Here is a 24,704-nt window from a genome sequence, read left to right on the forward strand (position 1 = left end):
TATCAGATGTCGCCAAGCCCCCGTAATACGTAGAGAGGAAGCATGTCCGTAAAGCGACTCTTACTGCAACACCCGCCCATAAAAATTGGCCCAAGGCTGCATTAACCTGCCTAAACCATCTAGGGGGAATCGGGTAGGGATGATTCTGCAACTAGTACAGTAAGTGGGGGAGCGCGACCATCTTGAAGATGGTCGACTGGCCATAAATAGACAATGGCATGCAAGACCATAATTTGAGATCTTCCCGAACACGTTCCCAGACCTGAGCCAGATTCCTCTCCCAAACCACCGCGGATAATTCCGAAAGGAATACACCAAGATACTTCATCCCACCAGTAACAACCCGAACAAACGCAGCCCAGGCGCCCACACCCGATGTGCCCACTAGAAGCCACAACGTAGATTTGCTTGGATTCAGATAGAGGCCAGATGATTCCCCAAAGATCTGCATAATACGAAGCAGCCGCAGGCCAGTCCGATCTACGTTTGTAAGAAAAAACAGCACATCGTCAGGATATAATGCAATACGATCTGACAATCCGTGCGCAAACTCGCAGCCAGTCACTTGTGCATCTATGCGCACCCAGGCAGCCAATGGTTCAACCGCCAATGCAAACAAGTATGGAGACAGCGGGCAGCCCTGCCGGGTACCCAGCCCAAGGGAGAAGGTGGAGGAAGTAGAGCCAGCGACCCGTACCAACGCAGTAAGATCAGTGTAAAGCAGGGACAGGTAGGACAAAAAGCGCAGTCCGAGATTCAATCTACGTAGCAGTGAGAAGAGATACACCCAACTAAGGGAATGAAATGCCCAGTCCATATCCGCCAGCAAGAGCGCCGCCCGATCCCTACGCCCCTGAATGGCCGCGATAGCCACTTGTGCGCAGCGTATATTATGCCGGGTCGCCCTCTGGGGCATGAACCCGGATTGATCGGGTGCACCAGGGTGGTAATGTGGGCCCGCATTCGGTTGGCCAGGGCCTTGGCCAATATTTTGGCTTCTACATTTAGAAGAGAGATGGGACGGTACGAAGCACGCCGGTCTGAGTATCTGCCCGGTTTATGGACTACCACCACCTCCGCATGTCTCCAATCCCGAGGGAGACAACTCAGCTCACGGGACTTCTTCACTACTTTTAGGTAATCGGGTCCTAGTTGCAGAAAAAATTTCATAAAGAACTCACAAGGGAACCCATTGGGCCCCGGCGCCTTACCCCAGTTGAGGTCTCCCAGGGCAGAACCCAATTCCTCTCTGTAAGCGGGAGGTCTAGCTCCGCACTCGCTTCATCAGACAGAGCCCGAGGCGGGAGGTCGTCCAGGAACCGACCTATCTCATCTTCATGAAGACATTCTTTGGGGGCGTATAACTCAGCGAAATAAAGCTTTCCTCAATATCTAAGGAGTCTCTGAGAGGCCATCCATCCTGGCCCACTATCCAGGGGAAGGGCTGGGAGTGAAACAACCCCTGGCACAGCTTGTGAAGCATCTTACTAGATTTATCCACCCACTGATAGACCCTGCTTAGGGTTGCCAGCCAGGCAAGGTGGGCCTCTGCATAGTTCTGTTGTGCCAGCAGCAACTGCGGCCGTATTTGATGCCCCCCAAGCCTCGACTATGATGCTCGAGATCCACAATATTTGTCTCTGCCTGGAGCAGAGCCTCCCTCCGAGTCCTACGGACTGCAGTGCAAAAGGAAATGTCTACCCCCGGCAGGGTGGCTTCACTGCCTCCCATAGCGGTTCGGCCTCCGAAACCGACCCCACATTAAGCGTAAAATATTGATCCAGCGCGCTCTTCAGGCACTCCCTGTAGTCAGCCTTCTGCAGGTTCCACGCGAGAGGTGCCAGCGGAAGGGCTATTTTGCCCAGCCCATCTGTAACATTAGAGTAATCAGCGAGTGATCAGAAAGACCCCTCGGAAGTATATCCGCCTCCACCACCCTAGCCGCAACCGCCCGAGTGAACAAACAGATAATCAAGGCGAGAGAAAGAATTGTGAACTGCAGAGAGATAGGTATAGCCCAGAGCCCGTCCATGCATCCAGCGCCAGGGGTCCACCCAATCAAGTCCAGATACTAACAAAGAAAGTTTCGTAACTTGGCTAGCAATTGCAACCTCCCCGGGCCGCCAGCGATCCAAGGCCACATCCAATGCATCATTCCAGTCCCCCCTATCACGGGCAGGCCATCTGGCATAGCCGCCCAGTGCCATGAGCCACTCAACTAGTCCCCATGAGAGCGGAGGGGGGGCATAGACATATCCCAACACCACTGGTTCCTCTCTGATCGTGCCCGGCAGAAACCGGTAGCGCCCCTGGGTGTCCGCCCACGCATTAATGTGTGCGCATAGATCTCAGCGGTGGAACAAAATCGCCACCCCCGTGACCCTCACGCAAACCCGGAATGAAACACCTGTGCATAGCCATAACGCTGGAGGCAGAGCGCCTTCGTGCCCATAAGATGTGTTTCCTGTAGCATAAGTATGTCGGCATGGGCCTGCTTAGCATAATAAAGGATAGCCGCCAGCTTGATTTTATCGAGGGCTCCCCTGACATTCCAGCTAACTACCTTGAGAGCCTCTGGGGAAACACAGGCAAGATCAAGTGAATCGGCCATCGGGGACCCTGATGGAGTAGAAGGGTGCAGAGGAGTATGTGTGTGGTGCGAGCCTAGGGGCCTAACAGTACAGCAAAGAAGTGCGACTTGGTGACAAAAACATAAACAACCCAACAAACCCCCACCCTATACTTCAACAACGATGAAGCATCTGTCGCGGCGGGTGCTGCCCGTGGACCCCAACAGGGAGTCCCGGCACACCCGGACCAATGGATCGCCAAAGTACAGCCCAAAATCGGCAGACAACCTCTCTGCTGGAAACCCAACAGAGAAGCCGGCCTTCACGTGGACACCTCCGATCCAAACGACATTGTCTGAGTTACCAGGGACTGCGAACTCCCCCCCTGATTAGGAGCCTAATGAAGTCTGCCAAGAGGCCGATCCGGCCCGGGAGGTTACACTGCAGGAGCGGGACCGGCGGCGTGATCTGGAACGCCTGCGATCTTTAGGCTTCAGTTCAGGCTGCTTACGAGCTGCCTCACTGAAGGAAGACTCGGAGTCCCGCCGAGGCGGTGTATGAGGACGCAGCCATACCGTCTCATCCGTCCACTGAAACATCTCCTCCGGCTAGTCAAAGAAATGGGTCCAGAATCGATACACCACCCGCAGCCGGGCCGGATACAGTGGGCCGTATGGAAGCTTGAGATCCCGAAGTCGGGCCTTGGCCGCCAAAAAGGACTGTCTCCGTTGTTGGACCAACTTCGTGTAGTAGGGAAAGATCAATATGCAAGCATTTTCAAAAAGCAAGGGTTCTTTGGCTCTGGCCTGCTTAAGAATAACATCACGGTCGTGGTAGTTCATCAACTTTGAGATGACTGGCCTCGGATGGGCCCCAGGCGGTGGTTTTTGCATAAGGGCCTGATGAGCGCGCTCTATCACGAAGCAGCGGCACAGGGACTCCGGGGGAAGCCAACTCTCCAACCAATGAGTAGGGAGCGGCTCCATGTCATCCCCCTCACATCCCTCCGGAAAACCTACGCCTGGCCTGACCCTCTGCGTCCTCCACGCGTGTCGCCAGGTCCCGCTGGGTCGTCTCAAGGGTGGCCACCCGTTTCTTCAGCGTGGCGACTTCGTCCTCCACCCCAGAGATCTGCCTTTCAGTCTCCGTGATACGAGCCACAGCATTCCACAAGTCTTGGAGGAGGAGCATGACATCTCAGCCGACTGCCCAATTTTGGCATCAAGGACATCTTGAGACTGCCTAATAGCGGCCATGAGCGCTGCATTGTCCGGTATGTCGAGCCCAGCTCCCTGCGCCCCTCCCGGTGCGGCCGCCCTAGGGCCACTGTATTTATTGAGCGTACTCTGTTTGGCAGAGCTACCACCCATCTTGTCCCTCGTCATAGTGTTCACTGGGAACTACCAACGCCAGACCACCCAGCACCAGTCTGTCCAGCCGCAGCTCCCAAGGATCACAGGCCCACTGGTGTAGGTATAAGGAGATGCGCGGCGGGGAGGACCTCAGCACCGTGAATCAGAGTCCCACGTGACCCGGCCTGACCGCCGAACACAGGAACCCAGCAGGCCGCAAGGAGCAAGTGACAAGTGAAGAGGGCCCCCGGGGGACGTGCAGGATGCGGCCAATGGATGTTGAGGGCAATCCCTCAGTACAGAGGGGCCGTTCTGCCTCAAGTAGGCCCCCTCACTGTCTCCACAACACCATCGGCCACCCGGACCAGGGTCCGGTGGGTCACCCTCGCTCTCCACGGGGTCCCCAATATGTCAGCCTTCCACTCAACAGGGCACTAGGCCACAGCAATGGGCTCCAACCAGCAGCAGCGGTCGCTCTAGGCAGCCACGCAGACCCCGCGCGACCCGATATGGCCACCGGAGAGAGAGCACAGCACCACCAGAGGTGAGCTAGGTGGAAAGCGGCCCTCCAGGCGTCCAGCAGAGCAGGGGCACAGGCCCAACCCCCATCTCAGGGCAAGCAGGCAGCCACCGGGCACAGCAATCAGCTCTCCCCGCACTCGGCGCCTCAAGCTCGATAGTGCCGCCGAATACTCAAGTCTGTGTCTCACCGCAGCCCGACTCAAGCCGCCGATAATTCCCCCACCATCCCCGCATAAGAATGGAGGGGAAGGGGGGGCAGCCTCGCACCAGCCTCGCGCCACAGACGTAGAGAGGCCGCCACCACCACCCAACCCCCTCACCGTGTAGACCGCCACTGCAGGTCAGCTTTCACCGGCACGGTCGATCTTCCGGCGCCCCCTGGACGCTTCTCTCAGCGCGCCAGCCACCGCTCCGTCTCTCCCGGGCCGCACCCCAGGCCGCCACCTCCACGGCTCACCTCGCTGAGATGCGGGGCCAGAACGGGTATCGCACACAGTCCGTGAGCGCACCCACCAGAGACACAAGCCAAAAGTACAAAAAGGATCGGAGGGAAGGATAATTTAAGGATAATTGCTCAGTCTGGACGGAGCTCACCTAGCACACGTCCACCATCTTGGCTGCCAAGCCACGCCCCCAAGACCTGGATGTTTGAATGATCAAACAGCTCCAGCGTCTCAAGACCCTCATGGCTGACTAGTTGCACACTATAAATGTTTGATTGATTCATTCATTGAGAGGCAGCAAATTCAGCACAAGGTCACAAGGGTAGGTCCTCGTGCCAAATCCCCCTGCGACAGTTCTCCTGTCCAGCTTGCCCGCACTCCACTACTCTCTGCTGCTTGTCTACCTGCTGCCCTGTTTCTCCCTCCTCTGCTCGTTACTTGCTCTGTTTCACATTTTCTGCTCATTTTTCTGCCCTCCATTTTGCCTTTCTGGTCGTTTTTTTTTTTGCCTCTGTTTTGCTGTCCTCTGCTCGTTCTTTTGACTGGGGACAGCTGTTCATGGATATGGCGAAGACACCCATGACTATGGCCACATTACTGGTCCCAGCAGGAATACAACACCTGGACTTGTTGCACTGCAAGGATCGGTGGTGTTGGAGAAGAGTTGTTGCACTGGGGAAGTGAATAAAAAGCAAATCTTGTACAGAGCTTTGTCTCCATGCATGCTGCATTTCTGAGTGGCGCTGCACAGTGTTCTCTTGGGGTACCTCCCATGATCAGGAATTTTAAGGCAAGAATGGTGAAGCTGTCTGTGTTCTGATCACCTTCATGCTGTGAATTCCTAGACACACTTAGCAGTTTGTTTGTAGGCAGTCCAGAGGAAAGACATGCTTTGGTCTCTGAAAGAAAAGAAAGCTGGATATGAGCTCTGAAGGTTAATGGACATGGAATAAAGACTTGTGTTTGACCTACACCTCATAAGGTCAACTCCCTCTAACATAGCCTTGTTGTTTTTAACTTGATTGTGACATCTTGTGTCGGCACACATCTCAACTCACCCTCATTTGGAAGCTGCTGCTACGTTTCAACTCATTTCCACCTTCCAAACGAGGGAAACACCTCCCATAGTCTTCAGTGGGGTCACCCACCGTGAAAACATGCCCACTTTCCAAAAAGCAAAATTAAATGTCCATGTACATAAGTTTAAAAAGATGTATCCTCCAGGGCCTTTCAAACTCACCCTCCTTTAGGAGTTAAAAGGTGCCACCACTGGATTGTACTTTGGTACTTCACAACTCTCGGCTTATGGCCTTTTATTGGTGACATCCTAGGGGTCCTCGCCCCTCTCCCCCAACCCCCAGGTGCTAGCCTCTCTTTTTCACCCGTCTTGTCGCTTTGTGTTACTGTCGCAGTGTTTCTGAAGTTCTGGCACTGACTATGGCGCTTGCACCAGGCCTCTTGGTTAAGATTATAGTTCACAGAGTGCCACCCAACATAGTATCTCACAAGGGTGAGCAGGTATAAAAATATCATTTAAATCCGTATATTTTTTTTAATAAATTTAATGCAAGAAATATAAACTCGTCTAAAAAATTCCAATGCAAGTCAGTCCTAAAATACTTTTAAAGGAAACCAGGGCAAAACTTCTGAGTTTAAATGACTTTCAGGGGTTTTACAGAAACTGTAGCACTTTCAGAACCACACTGTTGTGTAGTGAGGTTCGCACAGGCAGCGACCTCACCAGCGATAATACACTCAGGTTTCAGGGAGCACTGTGACGCATGAATAATCACAGGAGACTGGTGTGGTGGTCATCGATCGTCCTCGCCGTCCGTCTTACTGACGTACGTACGGGGCGACTCACTTTATTTAACTTGGGTCACATGACCCTACGTGGCGTGCCTGTTGCGTCACAGGCACGACATTACATCCCTCCCCAACAAACAGAAAAACCAAGGCACCAGTATTAATTTCAACGCCATTAGTTCAAAAGGCATACGTTCTTATTAACTCTCAAAAGTCAACATTTCACCACATAAATGAGAACCATCTTACGTGAAGTAGTCCCTCAGCCGACGACTAGGCTCCGGATTTTCTCGCAGACCATACCGGAGCTGGCTGCGTCCCTCCTGCTCGAGGACGGATGCCTCGGCTGGCAGGGCACTGGGTCCATTGGCCGCGGCACCGGTCTCCTCTTCAGAGATGTAATTTCTAGAATTGGTCTCCACACCAGTACTACCCTCCGGTTCTATATGTTGACCGCTGGGAGAGTCTGACCCCACCCGTAGCTCTCTACGGGGAGTCGTGATTGCCATTCCTGGCCACTCAGGATCCCCCTGGGGAGGACACCGGTCGGTACTTCTTGAAGAAAGACATATTTCTTGTCACCGTCTCTCCTCCTCGCCTCGCAGTAATCCGGGTCCCCTTGATGCCTACGATAGTCCAGGGACTTTTCTCATAGGGCAGGTGGAATTTTCCACTCGTCACCCTGTTTCGGAGCAGCACCAGATCCCCACAGGCTAACCATCGAGCCTTCGCATGTCGTTTCTCACTAGCCCGAGCATGAGCTCAGAGCCGCCTAGCATCCACTTGATGGTTGTCAGGGACATCAGGGTGCCATTGATGGTGATGAGGGATGGAATCATGAATAACTCTGTCCATGATCAAATGCGCCGGAGCGACTCCTGTAGTGGTGTGGGGTGTCTGACGGTAGCTCCGTAGAAATGAAAATATGGCCAGCTCTAGGGACTGTCCTTTGTCTGACGCGATCCTTATTACTTTGTTCAAGGTTCGCATGAACCTTTCGACTTCCCCATTGGCCTGAGGCCATCTTGGGGTGATCCTCCGGTGTCGAATGTTTAATGATTTGAGGTATTCCATCAGCTCTTGCCCTTGAAAAGGGGGTCCATTATCCATTCTCAGCTCTTGAATGAGTCCATGGGTAGCCATTACTTTTTCGAGTTTGGGAATTACTTCTGCAGCACTGAGGGATGACACAATTTCAACCTCAGCATATTTGGAATGGTCATCAATGAGTACAAATAGGTGCCGGCCATCAGGTAAGCTGCCAAAATCCAAGCTGACGCAACTCCAGGGTGTTGACGGTCGAGGTTCTGTGATGATGGGAGCCGGGCATGGAGCATCCCCCGTCACTTGGCATGATAGACAAGAGCGAACGGTGGCCTCCACCATTTCGTCTATGAGCGGGAACCATACCTTAGTTCTGAGTCTGGACTTGGTCTTGACCATCCCCTGATGGCCAATGTGAGCCAGCTGGACGACTCTATTAGTGAGGGCTGTTGGGATCACCAGCCGGTGTCCCCTCAGCAAACACCCTATGGAGTCTTCTGTGAGTTCGTCTCGAACATGATATAAGCTGTCCATGATCCGCTGGGCCTCCACAGTCAGGATTTTCCATTCCTCTTTGGCTCGGTGCCACTGTCCATGCCTCAGGGCCGCTTTGGCACGTTGCAAGCAGTCATCCTTCTCCGTCTCATTTCTTAAGTCGTTAATGGAGAGGGGAATAGGGCAGGACCGAGCCATGACACACCTCAAATACTCCTCCGTATCCGCAGCCTCTTCCTGCTCGTGAGCCGTGGCAGCTCGAGGATGGCGCGACAAGTAGTCCACAGGGTTTTGAGACCCTGGCTGATACTCCACCCTGCAGTTATAGTTTTGGAGCTGCAACAGCCATTTCTCAATGCGAGGCGGCGGCTTGGAGGATGTCCCTGAGAAGAGCGCGACCAACGGCTTATGGTCAGTTGCGACTACAAATGGTTTGCCATACACGTACAAGTGAAAATGCCGACAGCCCCAGTGTATTGCTATGGCGTCTTTTTCAATTTGTGAGTATCTTTGCTCCGTGGCGGTGAGAGACCTGCTGGCAAAGGCCACGGGGGCCCAGTCTTCTTCTGGTGCTCGTCCTTGTAGAAGCACAGCCCCCAACCCAGTGGGACCCGCATCCACTGCAAGCTGAGTCATTTTCTTGGGATCAAAGAATGCTAGGGTTGTCTCTTCCGACAGCGCTTCTTTGATGTCCTCAAAGGCTTTTGCTTGTTCTATGTCCCACTTCCACGTAGTAGACTCTTTTGTGAGCTCCCTCAGCGGCTGGGTGAGGGTGGTGAGATCCCGGATAAAACGCCCACAGTAGTTTACCATTCCGATAAAGCTTCTGACTTCTGTCACATTCGTGGGTGCCACAGCGTCCTTGATGTCACAAACCTTCTCAGGATCTGGATTTACACCTTCGGCAGAGAAGGTATATCCAAAGAATTGTAGTTTGGTTTTTAAGAATTCGCACTTCTCTCGGTGCAGTGTCAGCCCAGCATCCTGAATACGACGAAGCACCTGAGTCAATCTGGCGTTGTGCTCTGGTATTGTTTTGGCATGCACCATGATGTCATCACTGACATTTATAATTCCCGGTATATCCATAATCAGTTCATGTATTGTGTTTTGGAAAACCTCTGCTGCGCTTGATACGCCAAAGCTCAGGCGTTTATATCGCCGTAGGCCCACATGAGTTGAGAATGTGGTTATGTTTCGAGAGGAGTCGTCCAGTACAAGTTGGTGGTACCCTGACCTTAGGTCTAATTTGGAGAACCAGCAGGCTCCCGCCATTTCCCCAATAAGGTCATCTATAGTCGGTGTGATGTGCCTTTCTCTCTTGATGGTTGCATTGGGTAGCCTCATGTCCACACAGATTCTCACTGCGCCCGGTTGTTTTGGCTTGCGTGTGACGACGATTGGAGAAACCCATGACGTGGGTCCGAGACCTTTTTGATTATTCCTGCTGCCTCTAGCTTTTTCAGTTCTTCCTCCACCAGAGGACGTAAGTGGAACGCGATCCGCCTGTGTCGCAAAGCTACCGGTTGAACCGTTGGGTCAATGTGTAGGTGCACCTCTTTGCCTTTGAATTTCCCAATTCCTTCAAACACGTGCGCAAATTCCTTTAGTATGTGTTGCACCGACTCCTGATGCACTTCAATTGCAAACCTGACGGCCCCCAAGTCTTCAGCCGCCCGGCACCCTAAGAGCACGCCCTGTCCATCTTCTGTGACATATACAGTGGTTGTAATTGAGCGTGTCCCATGGGCTATCAAGGTTTTGAATTTACCTCGCATCTTCAGGGGTGAGTCTTGGCCTTAGGCAAACACTGTAATGCCCGTGTGGCTCAGTGGGGGTGCCGGCTGCAGGGTTACATATAGCGCCAAGGCCATGATGTTGTTGGTGGCCCCAGTGTCCACCACCGCTAGTACCTCCTGAGTGCCCACCTGGACGTTGCACTGAGGGAGCCGTCGAGATTTCCGGGTAGCAGTTCCGATCATGTGTATTTTGTGAACAACACGTTCTTCCTCTTCGTCGTCGTCCATATCACTGGGTCCTTTCTCTTCTTCCGGGACCATATTAACCACTTGACGAGGTTTCCGATACCTCTTTGATCTGCACACTTTTTCGAAGTGGTTACATCGTCCACATCCTGGACACCTTTTCCCTTTTGCTGGACAGTCCGCTGCCCTGTGTGCGGGTCCTCCGCAGTAGCCACATGTCTTCTCTCGGCCTTGGGGCGCCGCACCTGTGTCTTTTCTCCCCCACCGATTCTTCTGTTTCGGCGCCACGGCATTCACTGGCTCTGCCTTGACTGGGGATTGGAGCACCGCTTCCATGTGCGCCGCCCGAGCCTTGGATAGCTCCTTTGTGCGCCCTAGTGTTAGTTTGTCCGGTAGAGGCTTTCCGGATTCCTCCAGGATTCTTTCGCGGAGCTTGGCAGATGCACAACCCTGGATGATTTGTCCTCGAATTTCCTCCGTTTCATCGCGGAAACCACATGTCAGCGCTAAGTTCTTGAGGCGGGCGTGAAACGTGTCGAGGGACTCTTCAAGGAGCTGACGCGCCTGTCGGAAAATAAACCTCTCATACTCCTGATTGGTCATTGGTTCGAAATGGCCATTAACAGCATTTATCAGGGTATTGTGGGTGTTTGGCGTGGCTTCGTTGAGTGTCTTGGATATGTTGTGTATATCTTTGCCTCCCAGATGTAGCAACATTGCTCTTTTCTGATCTCGGTGTACTTTGGTGGCTTCAAAGAAAATCAGCAGCCGTTCTACCCAGTCTTTTCACTTTGGGGCCAGCGAGGACGGGGAGCCTTCCACTATGAATGGTTCTATTGGGGGAATTGTGGATATGGTGGCTTGCAGTGCCTTTTGATGAGGGTTTGCGTTGTCTGTGTTACGTGGTGGAAGCTCTCGTCAAACTGTTATTGCTGCTGTCCGCCCCCCACTTGACAGTTCTTTCGATTTCTGTGCAACTGTACTGTAACAGTGTGTCTGTAATGCTTTTCCCTCGTTTTGCTATGTGCTTGGGGTCACTTTCCTCACCCCCTTTCTGTGCTCTGGTGTACTTCCCCTTCAGACTGAGGTATATGGAGCTGGAGCTCAAACACTGCCGTTGGTTGGACAGTCCTGTGTTGCAGCAGTCCCCGCTATGCAGGTTCCCCAAAGAGACTCTGTAGGCCTTTGTGCCCTTTATTTAAGCTGTGCCCTCCTTCCTGTGTGGGGTATTTCACTCGTTGTGGGCCATGCTTATATGGAGAGGATCCACCCGCTGGGCCATCTGTGCGTTGCAGCGCTCGCTGTGCCGGCAGACGCACTCCGCCTCCAGCGGGAGTCTCCCAGCGCCGGAGAATTCAGCTGTTTCTCCGCGGGCCCAGCGCAGCGCACGTGGTTGCGTGCGCGCGTGTTCACCGCCGCGCTATGGAATGTGCCGGGGGAGCCGAGCGGCACACTCACTGGGGACACTGTTGCAATTATACGACCATCCTTCCGGGCACAGCATACGGCTGCGTCCCAACCACAAGAACCGGCACACCGTGGCACGAGCACCACAGGGTAGGTCAAACAGCATCGTGGCCGCCACTCGGTGAGAGCGCGGGGCACGCCCACCGCTCGTCGCCAATGTTGTGTAGTGAGGTTCGCACAGGCAGCGACCTCACCAGCGATAATACACTCAGGTTTCAGGGAGCACTGTGACGCATGAATAATCACAGGAGACTGGTGTGGTGGTCATCGATCGTCCTCGTAGTCCGTCTTACTGACGTACGTACGGGGCGACTCACTTTATTTAACTTGGGTCACATGACCCTACGTGGCGTGCCTGTTGCATCACAGGCACGACATTACACACACAACAAACCGAGTTAGGATTGAGGATGTAGCCTAACGACTAGACCGGCCGACCTAATAGTTGATGAACAGGGTTAGGTTTTTTTGTGGCTTTTTTTGCAGATTTATATATAGCGCGAACTCGACCAGGAGGTATTTGAGCGCTTTACATGAGGGTTCGAGTCTCAGCTCAAAAATATCCTGTGATTCTGGACAAATCACTCAATCTCTCCCTGCCTAAAAATGAACGTGTCTGTCGGTAGTGTAACTGGGACTCATGTAACGCGCTCTGATACTTTTGGGTCCAGTTCGTGCTATTATAAAACTACAAAAAAACAAAATGGCCTAGTAAGAGCCCGCCCCCTGCTGGAGCTGCCAGTACAGATGAAACTATTAGAGGAGAGGATGTGGTCCGTTGGCTGCGCTGCCGCCTCTGATGAAGGAAACCAGGGTTCGAGCCTCGAGGTCACGTCCACATCCTGTGATTCCGGGCAAATCACTTAATCTCCCCGTACCTGAATGTGTAATGTAAATACGGTGCTATGTAAAGCGATCCAATACTTTCGGGTCGAGCTCGCGCTACATTAAATATGCAACAAAAACAAATAAACTATGCACAGGATCTCTATCTTTCTACTCCGCATGACAAACGGAGGATAGCCCCTTTCTGAGCATGCGCAGAAGAAAGTGTTTTTTCTGTGCACATGCGCAGTCATAGCGCCTAAGGCACTAGCCCTGTCTCCTTTCCTGCTCTGCAGGACCCATCTCTGCTGTCGGTGCTGTTTCTCCTCCTTCCTCGCCGCTCAAGTGTCACAGTTTCCGCTGAAAAAATTAGGAAGAACGGACGAGAGGAATGAGGGTCAGGAAACCAGAACAAGTGAGTGATAGTGTGTGCCGTGACTCTCAGTGTTGTAGGGAGGAGGGTCTCCCTATAAATATTAGTGTCCCGTCTGTGGTGACAAGGCCGACCTTGAGCTGGGGCTGATTCATGGCCGACCTTGAGCTGGGGCTGATTCAAGGCCGACCCTGTGCTGGGCCTGATTCAAGGCCGACCCTGTGCTGGGCCTGATTCAAGGCCGACCCTGTGCTGGGCCTGATTCAAGGCCGACCCTGAGCTGGGGCTGATTCGAGGCCGACCCTGAGCTGGGGCTGAATCAAGGCCGACCCTGAGCTGGGACTGATCCTGGAAAGGCCAAGAGCTCAATTCAGCCTCTATTCGCTCTAATGTTTGGTAAAGAGCCGGTTGGGATATTTTTGAAGGAATTTAATTTTGTGTTCACCGATTTATGAATTTGTTTGAAAGGGGGAAAATACTGATTTTACAAATGTTCGTTTTTTACTGGATTTGAGATTATAAAACTGGTCATTCTGGTTGAAGCACTGGGCAGGTGACAATCCTGTAAACAATTTTGCATACAGTAAGATGATTTACTCGGGATTATTAAAATGGTCCCACTGTAGTTTGTTTACTGTGATACATTTGCTTCAGCAGAAAGGGGGCAAATTTACATATCCTCCCTGCTGCATACCCGTTGTCACGCTAACTCATTCACCCACGCATTCATTGGTGGGGCCCGTAACGCCAACACTCATACGTTTCTCTTATAAGTCTGCACACAGGAGGAATGAGGAATCCGCTGGACATGTGGGGGTGTGGGGGGGTACCTTATTACCTATAGGGAAGGAAAAAAACGTATTACAATATATACATTTTTACATCAATACCTAAAGGATCCTAACCTTAACATCAAGGCACTCCACCACTTGGTCGATGGACCAATTAGTTGGACTGGTTCATGGGGATATAGAACCAGCTAAAACACATTAAAGCTTCGGAATCCTTATTTAGTGTCCTACTCAAAGAACCACAAACTCATTCTTTGTTAATCAATATTTAGTTTTCTAATTTCTTGCTTGCAATTGTATAATTAGCATTTTGGTCAACCAAGTTTGAATTTAATCAATCAACACAATTTAGCATGACATTTATATTTACCTATTCTTGCTATCGGGCTCTTTTCTAATTCAGTTAGCTCTGCATAACCCAAATCCTTTGAATTAGATCGTCCCAATCGAATGCAGGCCAAAACTCAATAAGTCCGAAAAGTTCCTTCGCTCAGCACGGCATAGGCCCAAAGATATCCAAAGGACCAAGCAATCGTGCAAGCAAATCGATCACGCAAATTCGGGACACCCCTCTGGAACGCACTCTCTCCTCCGGGACGCACTAACTCCTCCCTTTTTCTACTATCCTTTTATAATAAATCCTGGGGAACATGTAACATTTACTGAATTGGGAACGCTTTGGGAATGGCTGGACCCCTTAAAGTTGCAATCTAACTCTTCCTTTCACATAATCCGGGGTTCTCATAAGATTTGCTATGTCAGTCACTGAGCTCATACAGTTCTCATGCGAAAATGTCCGATGTATCAACAATGTTGGTCTTTCGCTATAGGTGGCTATTGTTCCTTCGGGTAATTTACACTTACTGGAATCTGGCAGTCCTCCACGTTCCTATCCTTGACCAGGAACACTGTGCTCTGAATTGAGGATGCCTGGAGATCTTCGGAGCCATCCGAGTCTGCGCAGTAGACATCGCGCTCACAAGACGAACTCCATTTTGAATGTCATGGCTTGGTAGGCCCGAATGCCAACTTAAGCAAAACAAACATAAAACATAATTAATATACGGAAATGAAGATTCTAATGTTTAAAACCACACTAATCCCATTGTTTATTAGTATTTTCCTAGCTTATAGCGACATTTAAAGCAATAATACTCACCATTTGGTCCCAACAGGAACGCAAACGTCACCAACGCAACATAAATCATTCAATTTTCTATTACCACACCTTCTATTGTTAATAGGCGTACCATAGTTAGTCATTAAAGTTATTCTGCCATGCAAATAGCAATTAGTCCCGCGTGTAATTCGTGTTTATCAAAAGTGCACTTTGTTGATTAATAAATCACAGCACACAGTGCAACCATTTCGGTATTTACCAGTAAGAACCCTCCAGCAGTGCTTGTCGATAAGCGAGCCACTACTGTAGACAATTGTAAAATTTTGTATGCATTCAGAGATATTCCAACTGCTGGTACCAGTGCTCCAAAAATATCCCCTACAATTTCTGACCAACTTTCCCTCCTTCTACGTGTTAGTTGTCTGCCTATCTCATGCGCACCATCTTTTCCCCTTCCCACATGAAATATTTTTGGGAAGACCAGGCCTAGGCAACATATGCCATACCAATGGTCCGGTAGTCGATAATAAGCTTTGTTCCCACAGATAAAATATAATCTAGGAAATACCTGATCATTTCCTCCTTTAAATCCCCATCCTCCCATGATTCTATATGTATCATGGCATTCACTCGCACCTATAAAATAGTTATCATACACAGTTTAATTTCTTCCAATGCATAATTTCCCTTTCTGAGGCTAATCTAAAGCCATAGCTGGACTAGTTTCGCCTTTCAAATGTTTTTCTCTTTCAACATCCCAGACCGTCTTTTCTCCCTTTCCCTCAGGTATCTTTCTTTGCATCTTGGGAAAGGCGTGACCCTTGATCCCTACCCAAGACTGGAGAAAGGCATCTACTCCTGACACATTCGGGTCTGGCCTCCAGCTGAAGCAGCTCTGGACTTGGTGAGTTAATCTGCTGGCAAACAGATCTTTATGGATTGGGCCCCAAAGCTCTTCGATCAGGGAAAAGGCCTCGGGATTCAGTTTCCAGTCGCTGGAATCGTGGAGGAAACGTGAATTCCAGTCTGCCCTCAAATTCTGGGTTCCCGGAATGAATTCTGCACTGAGGGTGATCTTTTGGTTCCAACAAAGATACCATATTCGCTTGGCAATATCTGAGAGATTTTTGGATCTCGCGCCCCCAAGGCATTTATATAAGAGACAGCTGAGAAGATGTCCAAGCGGATCAGGGTATATGAGTTCTTTAGAAGCTCTTTGTAGCTCATAAGCACATTCAAAGCTTCTAACATCTCCAGACAGTTTATGTGAAGGGATTGTTCTTATAGGGACCATCTCCCCCCAGTCTCTAAATAGTTTAACCGAGCATAATGGTAGCCTCCGTATGTCTTTAATGAAATCAAGATTCTCTCTGCATAATAATTGGAGAATCGTCATTCTCCTCTCTTCCACCATATCCAAAAAGGTCTTTTCTTCTACAAGTGAGATTATTTCTAAATGCTGCTTCTAAAGTTAATTCTCTAGTTTCTAGGAAATATTCACCTAAAACTTTACCAGGTTTTATCTTATTTAATTCCGGAACTACAGGTACTTGTGAAAAAATGTTATCTACATCAGCGAAATAATATTCTAGTTTCCCTGTTTTATAAAACAAACTTGCTAATACGCTACATGTTATTCCATATGTTACAGGAAGGTGGTGGTATGTGACACCTTCAGACTCTGATGCAGGTAAATGCATGCAGACGTAACAATCTCTCACATCCATAGTTTTTACATATTCATATAATAACTTTGAGAAAACGTTGTTGGAAAAATCTGTTATGGACCTATCCTTATGTAAATTAGTTCTATCTATCGCTCCAGTTGAATGAACTTCATGAATCGTTTCTATATTAGTCTTATTCTCACTATGACCCTCTATCAGAGGTGGAGAGGTGTGGCTCACTGGTTAGAGGCGGCAGACCCGTAAGCAGAGGACGGCCCGGGACCAGGGTTCGATTCCCGACGCGGCAGGGTCGTGGACCAGGGTCAGCGGGCTCGATAATTCTCGCCTCAGTGCCTACTCCAGTCAGGGACCACACTCGGCAACTCTGGGCATTAGCTTGCCTCATCCTCACAACGGCCCCCCCCAGACCGCTGGGGATGCTTGGTCGCACCTTAGAGATACCCATTAGGGACCATCTCTCAGGGTGAGCCAGGACGGGTTCCCCAGCAGTCGAAGCGCGGAGATACTCCTCCGGGAGTCGATTCTAGCGCTATATAAACCCACAATTAAATTAAATTAAATTATCGTTTCGAATGTTCCTTTAAATGAGACTATTAAAGCTAATACACTCCACGGAAGCATTAGTAATCCTGTACAACAACAACACACCTTGCACCATCTTCGAAGGAACACACATGTAGATTTTCTACCTTCTGTGTTTGCCATTTCGGAAATGATCAGTGTCTTTTGACTTAGCCTCGTCTACTCACAACTAGTTTTGTCTAAACCCAAGGCTCTGAGCGCCTACTTGGTTCCTTTCTGATATGTGTCTTATTCAGTATTTTCAATTTCTCTTTGAAACACCTTCGTTTCTTTAATCTGGCATTTGATCGTTCTTCACTTTACTCTCACAGTCTCGGGTCAGAATTTCCTGAACATCCGTCTCTTCTCCGATGTCGGACAAGATAACTCTCAGGATTTGCGAATCTTCGTCTTCCTCAACCACTTCTGGTATAGTCACACCTAGACTCCCTTGGCTCTCTGCTTCCTCTTGTACTTCAGGAAGTGCCGCGTATGTCCATTCTGGTGACTTATACTTCTGGTTGGGTTTCTTAGTCCGTTTTCCCTTCTCCAAGGGTGTCTGATCAATGTCTTTTGATTTCTCTTGGCTAGACACCTCATTCACTTGTTCTGCTCTAGATGACTTTACTCGTGTCAATCAATATCTCTTTACCTTGTTTGGCTAAACTTCCTCCTTGGCTGGCCTTTTCAACTTACTTCCCTTTTCACTTCTTTCAGTCTTCCATGCTCTTTTCCTCAGGACTCGGCCTTCTTGCACTTCTTCTTCACTGTCTTCAGATTCTGTTCCACCTTGACCCTTATTTTCGGTAGTTTTTCTTTCCACAACTTCCTGTTCCTTATCTAATTCTGTCCCTCCTCGTGTTTCTTCCACGCAATCTTCCTGCTGACTAACTGTCCCTTCTTCTACCTGGATGTGTGGTTTCCCTACACCTTCTCGGGGGTCTTCCGCAACAATCTTTCCCTTACTCTCTTTATCTAGTACCTCACCATCTACTTCTGTGACCTCAGGTGGAATTTCTCTCGTACTTACATGTGGAGCTTCTATATCAAGGATTTCTTTGACAGTTTCCTCAATGTTTTCGTTTACATACTCATGTACTTGCACTTGTTCCGTATCTGACTCTGAGCTGGTGTCAGAAACCTCCAATCTCCTTATTGGCAAATTCTCTGGTGCTATAACTGGACTTGATTCCAACTCCCCCCTTCCAGAAGTCGGTCTTGTTCTTGCTTCTTCTGAACCCGACTCGGAACTGGTATCAGATTCTTCCAAGTATTCCTCTTCAGGGTTATTCACTGGATTAGAGATTCGCAAAGTATGACTCGCATGAATCCAATTCTTTACTCTGGCACATTTCACAGCTGTCGTCGTGGTCAAGATTACCTGACGTGGTTTTCCCCACCGTGGGACCAGACAATTTATTTTTCTATGCACTTTAATCCTTACCCAGTCTCCTGGACTCAGATCATAAGTTGGCTTCTTTTCAAGAGTGGTTGCATCCGATCCAACCTGATGAAACACAGAATGAACGGAATCATCTAACCCCTTGCAATAATCCAACACTAAGTCATCAGATATAGGCAGTAGTTTGTTGACAGGAATGAAAACATGTCTCATTGCCCTCTCCATTACAATTTCGTGGGGACTCAGTCCAGTATTCCTATCTGGGATAGATCTAATAGTCATGAGCACTGGAGGCAAGACATCAGGCCATTTCAAACCTGTGGCCAAACACATTTTCCCCAATCTATTTTTAATGGTGCCATTCACTTTTTCTACCACTCCAGAAGCCTCTGGGCAATAAGCACAATGCAGTTTTTGTTGTACATTCAATGCTTCACAAATCAGTTTCATGATTTCATTAGGAAAATGTTTCCCTCTATCCGATTCGATCGTGACTGGAAAAGTAAATCAGGGAATTAATTCTCTCAATAGGAGTTTTGCTACTGTAATTCCATCACTCCTTCTTGTCGGGTACGCGTCCACCCAACGTGAAAATAAGCAAACTACTACTAGAACATACCTCAGCCTATTGCAGGGGGGCATTTCAATGAAGTCAATCTGCATTCTGGTGAAAGGCCCTCCTTCCCGTCCTATCGTTCCTAGGCTCACCACTGTTTTTCTTCCAGGATTGTATTGCTGACATATAAGGCATCTCTGACACAGGCTCTCAGCTACAAGCCTAAATTTGGCATTAATCCATGTCTGTTTGAAAAGCCTAATCATAGCATCCCTTCCTACATGTGCCTGTCCATGATACATCCGTGCCATGGCAGAGACCATGCTATCAGGCATGACTGGTCTTCCATCCCGATAAACCCAAACGTGGTCTGTCTCTCGGGGTGTGCATCCTGATTTTATCCACTGTTTCCTTTCCTCAACTCCTGCCTCTTCTTGTAACCGTCTCACCTCCTCCCACGTATTCACAGTGTTAGTGAAAAGTAAGGGACATGAATTAATTTCTTTTCCCTGCCTCGATTAACTGAATTCTGATTGCGCGCACAATATTGTGCCATGTCATTTGCAAACTCATTCCCCGCCGACACATAGTCAGCTGTTTTCGAATGGGCAGCACATTTTACTACTGCCAATTGCTTAGGCAGCTGTATCGCCTCAAGCAATTTCCCAACCACTTCAGCATTCCTTATAGGAGTTCCACTCGATGTCAAAAACCCTCTTTGGGACCACAACTGGCCAAAGTCATGCACCACACCAAAGCCATACTGACTATCGGTAATTACAGTAACTCTTAAATTCTTTCCCAATTTGCACGCTCTTGTTAATGCAAATAATTCAGCAATCTGGGCTGATCTCACTCCTTTCAGACAAGACGCTTCCAGTACAGCCGCTACAGTACATACCGCATACGCTGCACTCAGAATTCCCTAGTCTGTTCTCAAACATGATCCATCCACAAACATCACGTAGTCACTTTCTTTCAGAGGCACATCTTTTATATCAGGGCGTGGTTTAGTGCAAAAGTCAAGCACTTCCAGACAATCATGATCCACATCATCCCTTACTTCCACATTCTCAGCATCAGGCAACAATGTTGATGGGTTCACATTTAGACATCTCACAAGACTCACATTTGTTGCACCTAAAATGACCTTCTCATACTTAGTTAGACGACTATGTGTCATAAACTGAGTGCGACTCCTAGTTAAAAAGATCGCCACGTCATGAGGCACAAACACTCTCACAGGATATCCCATCACAATTCCTTCACTCTGTTCCAGGCTCTTACAGGTGGCTGCTACAGCTTTTAAACAACCAGGTAATGCCACAGCCACAGGATCTAGTATAGCCAAAAAATATGCAATTGGTCACCCCAATTTTCCATGTTTCTGTACCAGCACTGAAAGTGCACACACATTTCTCTCGCTGCAATAGAGTTCAAACTCCTTTTCATAGTCAGGCATGCCAAGAGCTGGGGCTTCACACAAACCGTCTCTTAACTGTTTGAAAGCCTTCAATTCCTCCTTATTCAATTCAAGGGGGTCTTTCACATCACTCTTCGTCAATCGTACCAAAGGTTTTACAATCAGTGAGAAGTTGCTGATCCACTGACGGCAATATCCAACCATTCCAAGAAACATTTTCACCTCTCTTTGAGTCATTGGTGCTCTCATTCCTTTGATTATCCTGATCCTATCTGCAGTCACCTTTCTCAGCCCTTTTTCAATTTTATGGCCTAAGTACTGTACTTCTTTTTGGCAAAACTGTAATTTTGATGGGGATACCTTAAGTCCTCCATCCGCCAAATGATTCAGCAGTGCAACAGTATCCACTACACAGGCCTCTCGAGATCTAGATGCCACCAGTAGGTCATCGATATATTGGACTAGTACTGAACTTTCGGGCATTTTTAAATCTTCTAGGGATTTCTCCAGAATCTGATTGAATATTGATGAACTTTCTGTATACCCCTGTGGGATTCGGCGCCATGTCAAAGTACGTTCGCCAAACCGGTACGCAAAAATCTGTTGGCTGTCAGGGTGGAATGGAATGGAAAAGAAAGCATGACACAGGTCAAGGACTGTGTACCATTCTGCATCATGAGGAATCTGGTATATAATCACAGAAGGGTTTGGTACGATGGGACAACATGATACAACAATTTAATTCACTTTTCTCAGGTCTTGTACTATCCTAAAAGTTCTGTTAGGCTTTTTCAAACCCATAATCGGTGAATTACATGGGCTGCTCATTATTTCTCTCAAAATACCTTGTTTAATCACTTTGTCTATTATAGGAGTAACTCCTGCAATTATCTCGGGTGTCAATTTATACTGTGTAATATTTGGGTAACTTACTCCTTCTTTTACAGTAATTTTTACGGGATCTACATTTCTCATTAGTCCCATGTCTTCTCCCGTGAAATCCCATACCTCCGTTTTCACTGTTTTCTTTAATTCCTGAGGCAATTCTTCTGGGTCAAATACAGCAAATGCCTCAGTAATCTCAGGTTCCATATTGGCCATGGTCATTTTGTACAGTACATCCTCGTCAGGTGTCTCAAAAGCTATGCCATCAGGAGTACAGAAGATTGTACAGTTCATCTTACACAACAAATCCCTCCCTAACAAATTCACAGGGCCGGTGTCGCATACGACAAAGCGGTGCATGTCGGAAAATTTCCCTATTTTAACCTTAACTGGTTCAGTAAGATACGTTTTTATCTGTCTGTGTGAGACTCCAACTACTTGGATTGTGTCATCCGAGAGGGGAAGATTTTTAACGTCAGCTGATCTAACAGTTGAGCGAGTAGCACCAGTATCTACTAGGAAAGTAATGTTTTCATCATTTATCTTTCCGTCAACAAAAGGGCCTGTCTGGTCTACTTCCAGAGTTGCGCCAAGTACACACTCTTCTTCCTCTCCTCGGCACCGTCAATAACTCTCTTCAGATTCACTCTCATCGCGTTGCAGCCAATACTGCGAAACAGCACTAGCGCGCGGCAGCTTAGTTACCTGTTCCTCGGTGTAGAATCCTGTCTCATTACTGTATCTCTCAGGGTTTACGCTCTGTGGAAAAGGTGGTTTTGGCACCTGACACTGTTGGGCAACAACCTGCTGCTGTCGCTGTGGTTGACAACTCACCTCATTCTGCACCTGTGGATTTAATGATGCATTATCGCCATTAGCACTTGGGGGTGATCTACACTCAGATTTTCAATGCCCTATCTTTCCGCAATTATGACATGGCCACTTATTTTTGGCTTCTTCTAGACTAATCTGTCCTTTTCCCTTCCCAATATTAGGTTTTTGTTTCATATGGCTTATGCCATTTGCCTGTTCAATCAATTGGGCTTCCTGTCTTTCCGCCACCTTAACCTGAGCCCACATGGCCTTTTCTTTTAGCTTACGTTGTTTGGCATCAATCTCGTCACTAAAATATTTTGCATGCCTCAATACTTCGTCTATCTTTTTATTTTGCCAATCTACAGTATGCTGTTTTATCATTTCGCTTACTTCAGGTCGCTACCCATACACAAATCGATATACAAAATGACTTAAATCTTTCTCACTCAAATTTTCATCACCACTGTATTGTTTAAAAGCCAATAACAATATCTCATAATAGGCATGTACAGATTCTTTCACTTCTTGATGAGTTCTATCAATTTTTACCCAATCAGTTTCTTTTGGAGGTACTTTATTTTTCAAGAAGGTAACTACCTGTCCGTATTTTCTCATTACTTCTGGATCACGGGCACCTGTTTTAGGATCTCTCGGGTATTCCTGAGTGGGCTAACCTACTGTAATTTTACACTATGCCCATAGATCTGCTGGCACAATTATGTCGAATAGACTATTCAAATCTATCCATAGTACTTTTGATAATTTAACAAACCTATCTACCTGTCTCTACCATTCCACCAGCTTCTCGCGAAGGCGGGGAAAGTCATTTGTAAATGATAAAATGTCCTGCCTAGTCCAGGGAACTTGCACGTAACCCTCTCCTGGGATTTCCTTCATGGGACATTCATTTACCACTGTCTCTTACTGGGAAAGCTGAAAAATCCAGTTTCCGAAACCTCCTGCTCTTCCATTTATCTACATCGCCCCATTTCCTTAGCAGAACAATCAGTTCTTTAATTTGAGTTAATATTCCTGCTGTATTCAAGTTCTCAATGTCTTTTTCAGCAAAGTCTACTCTGTATGGTTTCTGTAAAGATTTTATTCTCTCAAAATCAATACCCATCTCACTCGCCACTTCTAATTTCTCATGCAAAATTCTCGCCCTCCATGTTATACTTTTACATAGAAACACTAGATCTTCATCCTGACATGCTTTTAACTTTTCTGTGGGAATAGTCCCTACTCTCAATTCCTCCAAAGTTATTTTTAATTTTGCCACATCTAAAGGTCGAGGTTCAGCATCTTTTCGCTGTAGGCTCTTTAACCACTCGCTTAGTTCATCAGAAGTAGGACCTATAGGGATTGTTTAATTTCTTACTCGCTCTAGACTCCTCTCTGGGGATTCTGGTGCCGATTCTGTTGGCATCAATGCTTTCCTTGCTGGACTCTGATTATCTGTCAAATTTTTAGGAGTACTTAACCCAGAAGTTCCCACCAATTTTCCCCATGGATTTTTTCCTGAATCCCTTTTTCCTGTTTCAGTTTGTCTATTACTATTGTAAGGGATCGTTAGACAATGCTCACTATCCTTCTGCTTATCAAAGACAGGCATCACTGGTCCTATCGTTACAGGAACAGTTACAGCTTCCATATTTTTGGTCAATTCCCTAATTTTTTCAGTTAACTCCAAGGTAGTTCTAGCTAATTCGGCTGAGTTTTCATTTGTCATCCTAACAGGCTGTGTATTTTCAGATTCCCTAAAGGGATAATTTTTCCCTAAATCAGGTGGTGTTGGCTCAAAATCCTTATTTTGTGGTGCTTCTTTTACTGGCGCACTTGGCGTTAGCAAAGTGGAATTGGGTTGGTACGGGGGAGGATTTTTATAAAACATGTCCTCGAGTACATCATACTCCGACTCATTCACACCATATTTGTAGCCTTCTGGCCCAGTATTCTTTCTCTTTTCTGTACACTTTCTACTAATAGTCTCTTCAGCATTTCTCATAGGGAACATCCCATCAGCGATATTTGCACTCAGCCATCTCCTCATCTTGTCATCATGACTCTCTTGTCCACACGGTCTCCAGAACATGTATCTATACCTTCCGCCACTCCGCTGTCGCTCCCTTTCATACATCTCATCCTCCCATTCTGTTAAAGCTTCAAACTGGGTAGGTCTAGGTTTCGGTTCTAGTCTCATCATCTTTTCTCTCAAATTCCTTAATACCGCTAAACTAAAAGAGCCATTTTCTGGGAATGCTAATACTTCATCCTCTTTGGTATACTTCGCCCAATTATCTAACCAAATACACGTATGATAACCATATATCGCCGCCATAAAGGGTGCGGGCGATTTCTGTGGGGGATGTATCTGTCCTTCCCTAGTCACAATTGGCTTATCCTTTTTAAATAAGTTCTTGATTTTTCCAAACGATGATTTTTTCTCTTTCTCTGGCGGATCGTAATACATCATTTTCCTTGTCCTATATCGCTAACTTTCTTCTACGACTATTCTGTGGTCTTATCCAATCATAGCGCGACTCACACTAACGCACCAATCCGGAGCGTTTACATCACCCT

At 48.1% G+C, this 24,704-nt stretch overlaps 1 protein-coding gene across 2 annotated transcripts in view; it reads left to right on the top strand.

Annotated features, from left to right (window-relative positions):
• The first annotated feature begins 12,762 nt into the window (after positions 1–12,762).
• The window catches only part of LOC146799977 (uncharacterized), a 36,971-nt gene continuing 25,029 nt past the window's right edge, over positions 12,763–24,704 (top strand). Inside the window, exon 1 of one of the 2 annotated variants that reach the window (XM_085620922.1) lies at positions 12,763–12,924. The gene's annotated coding sequence lies outside the window, so the exon portion shown is untranslated. The remainder of the gene's footprint in view (positions 12,925–24,704) is intronic. The other variant, XM_085620923.1, reaches the window with a different exon arrangement.

Source organism: Triturus cristatus, chromosome 8 (assembly GCF_964204655.1).
Source record: "Triturus cristatus chromosome 8, aTriCri1.1, whole genome shotgun sequence".
Lineage (NCBI taxonomy): Eukaryota > Metazoa > Chordata > Amphibia > Caudata > Salamandridae > Triturus > Triturus cristatus.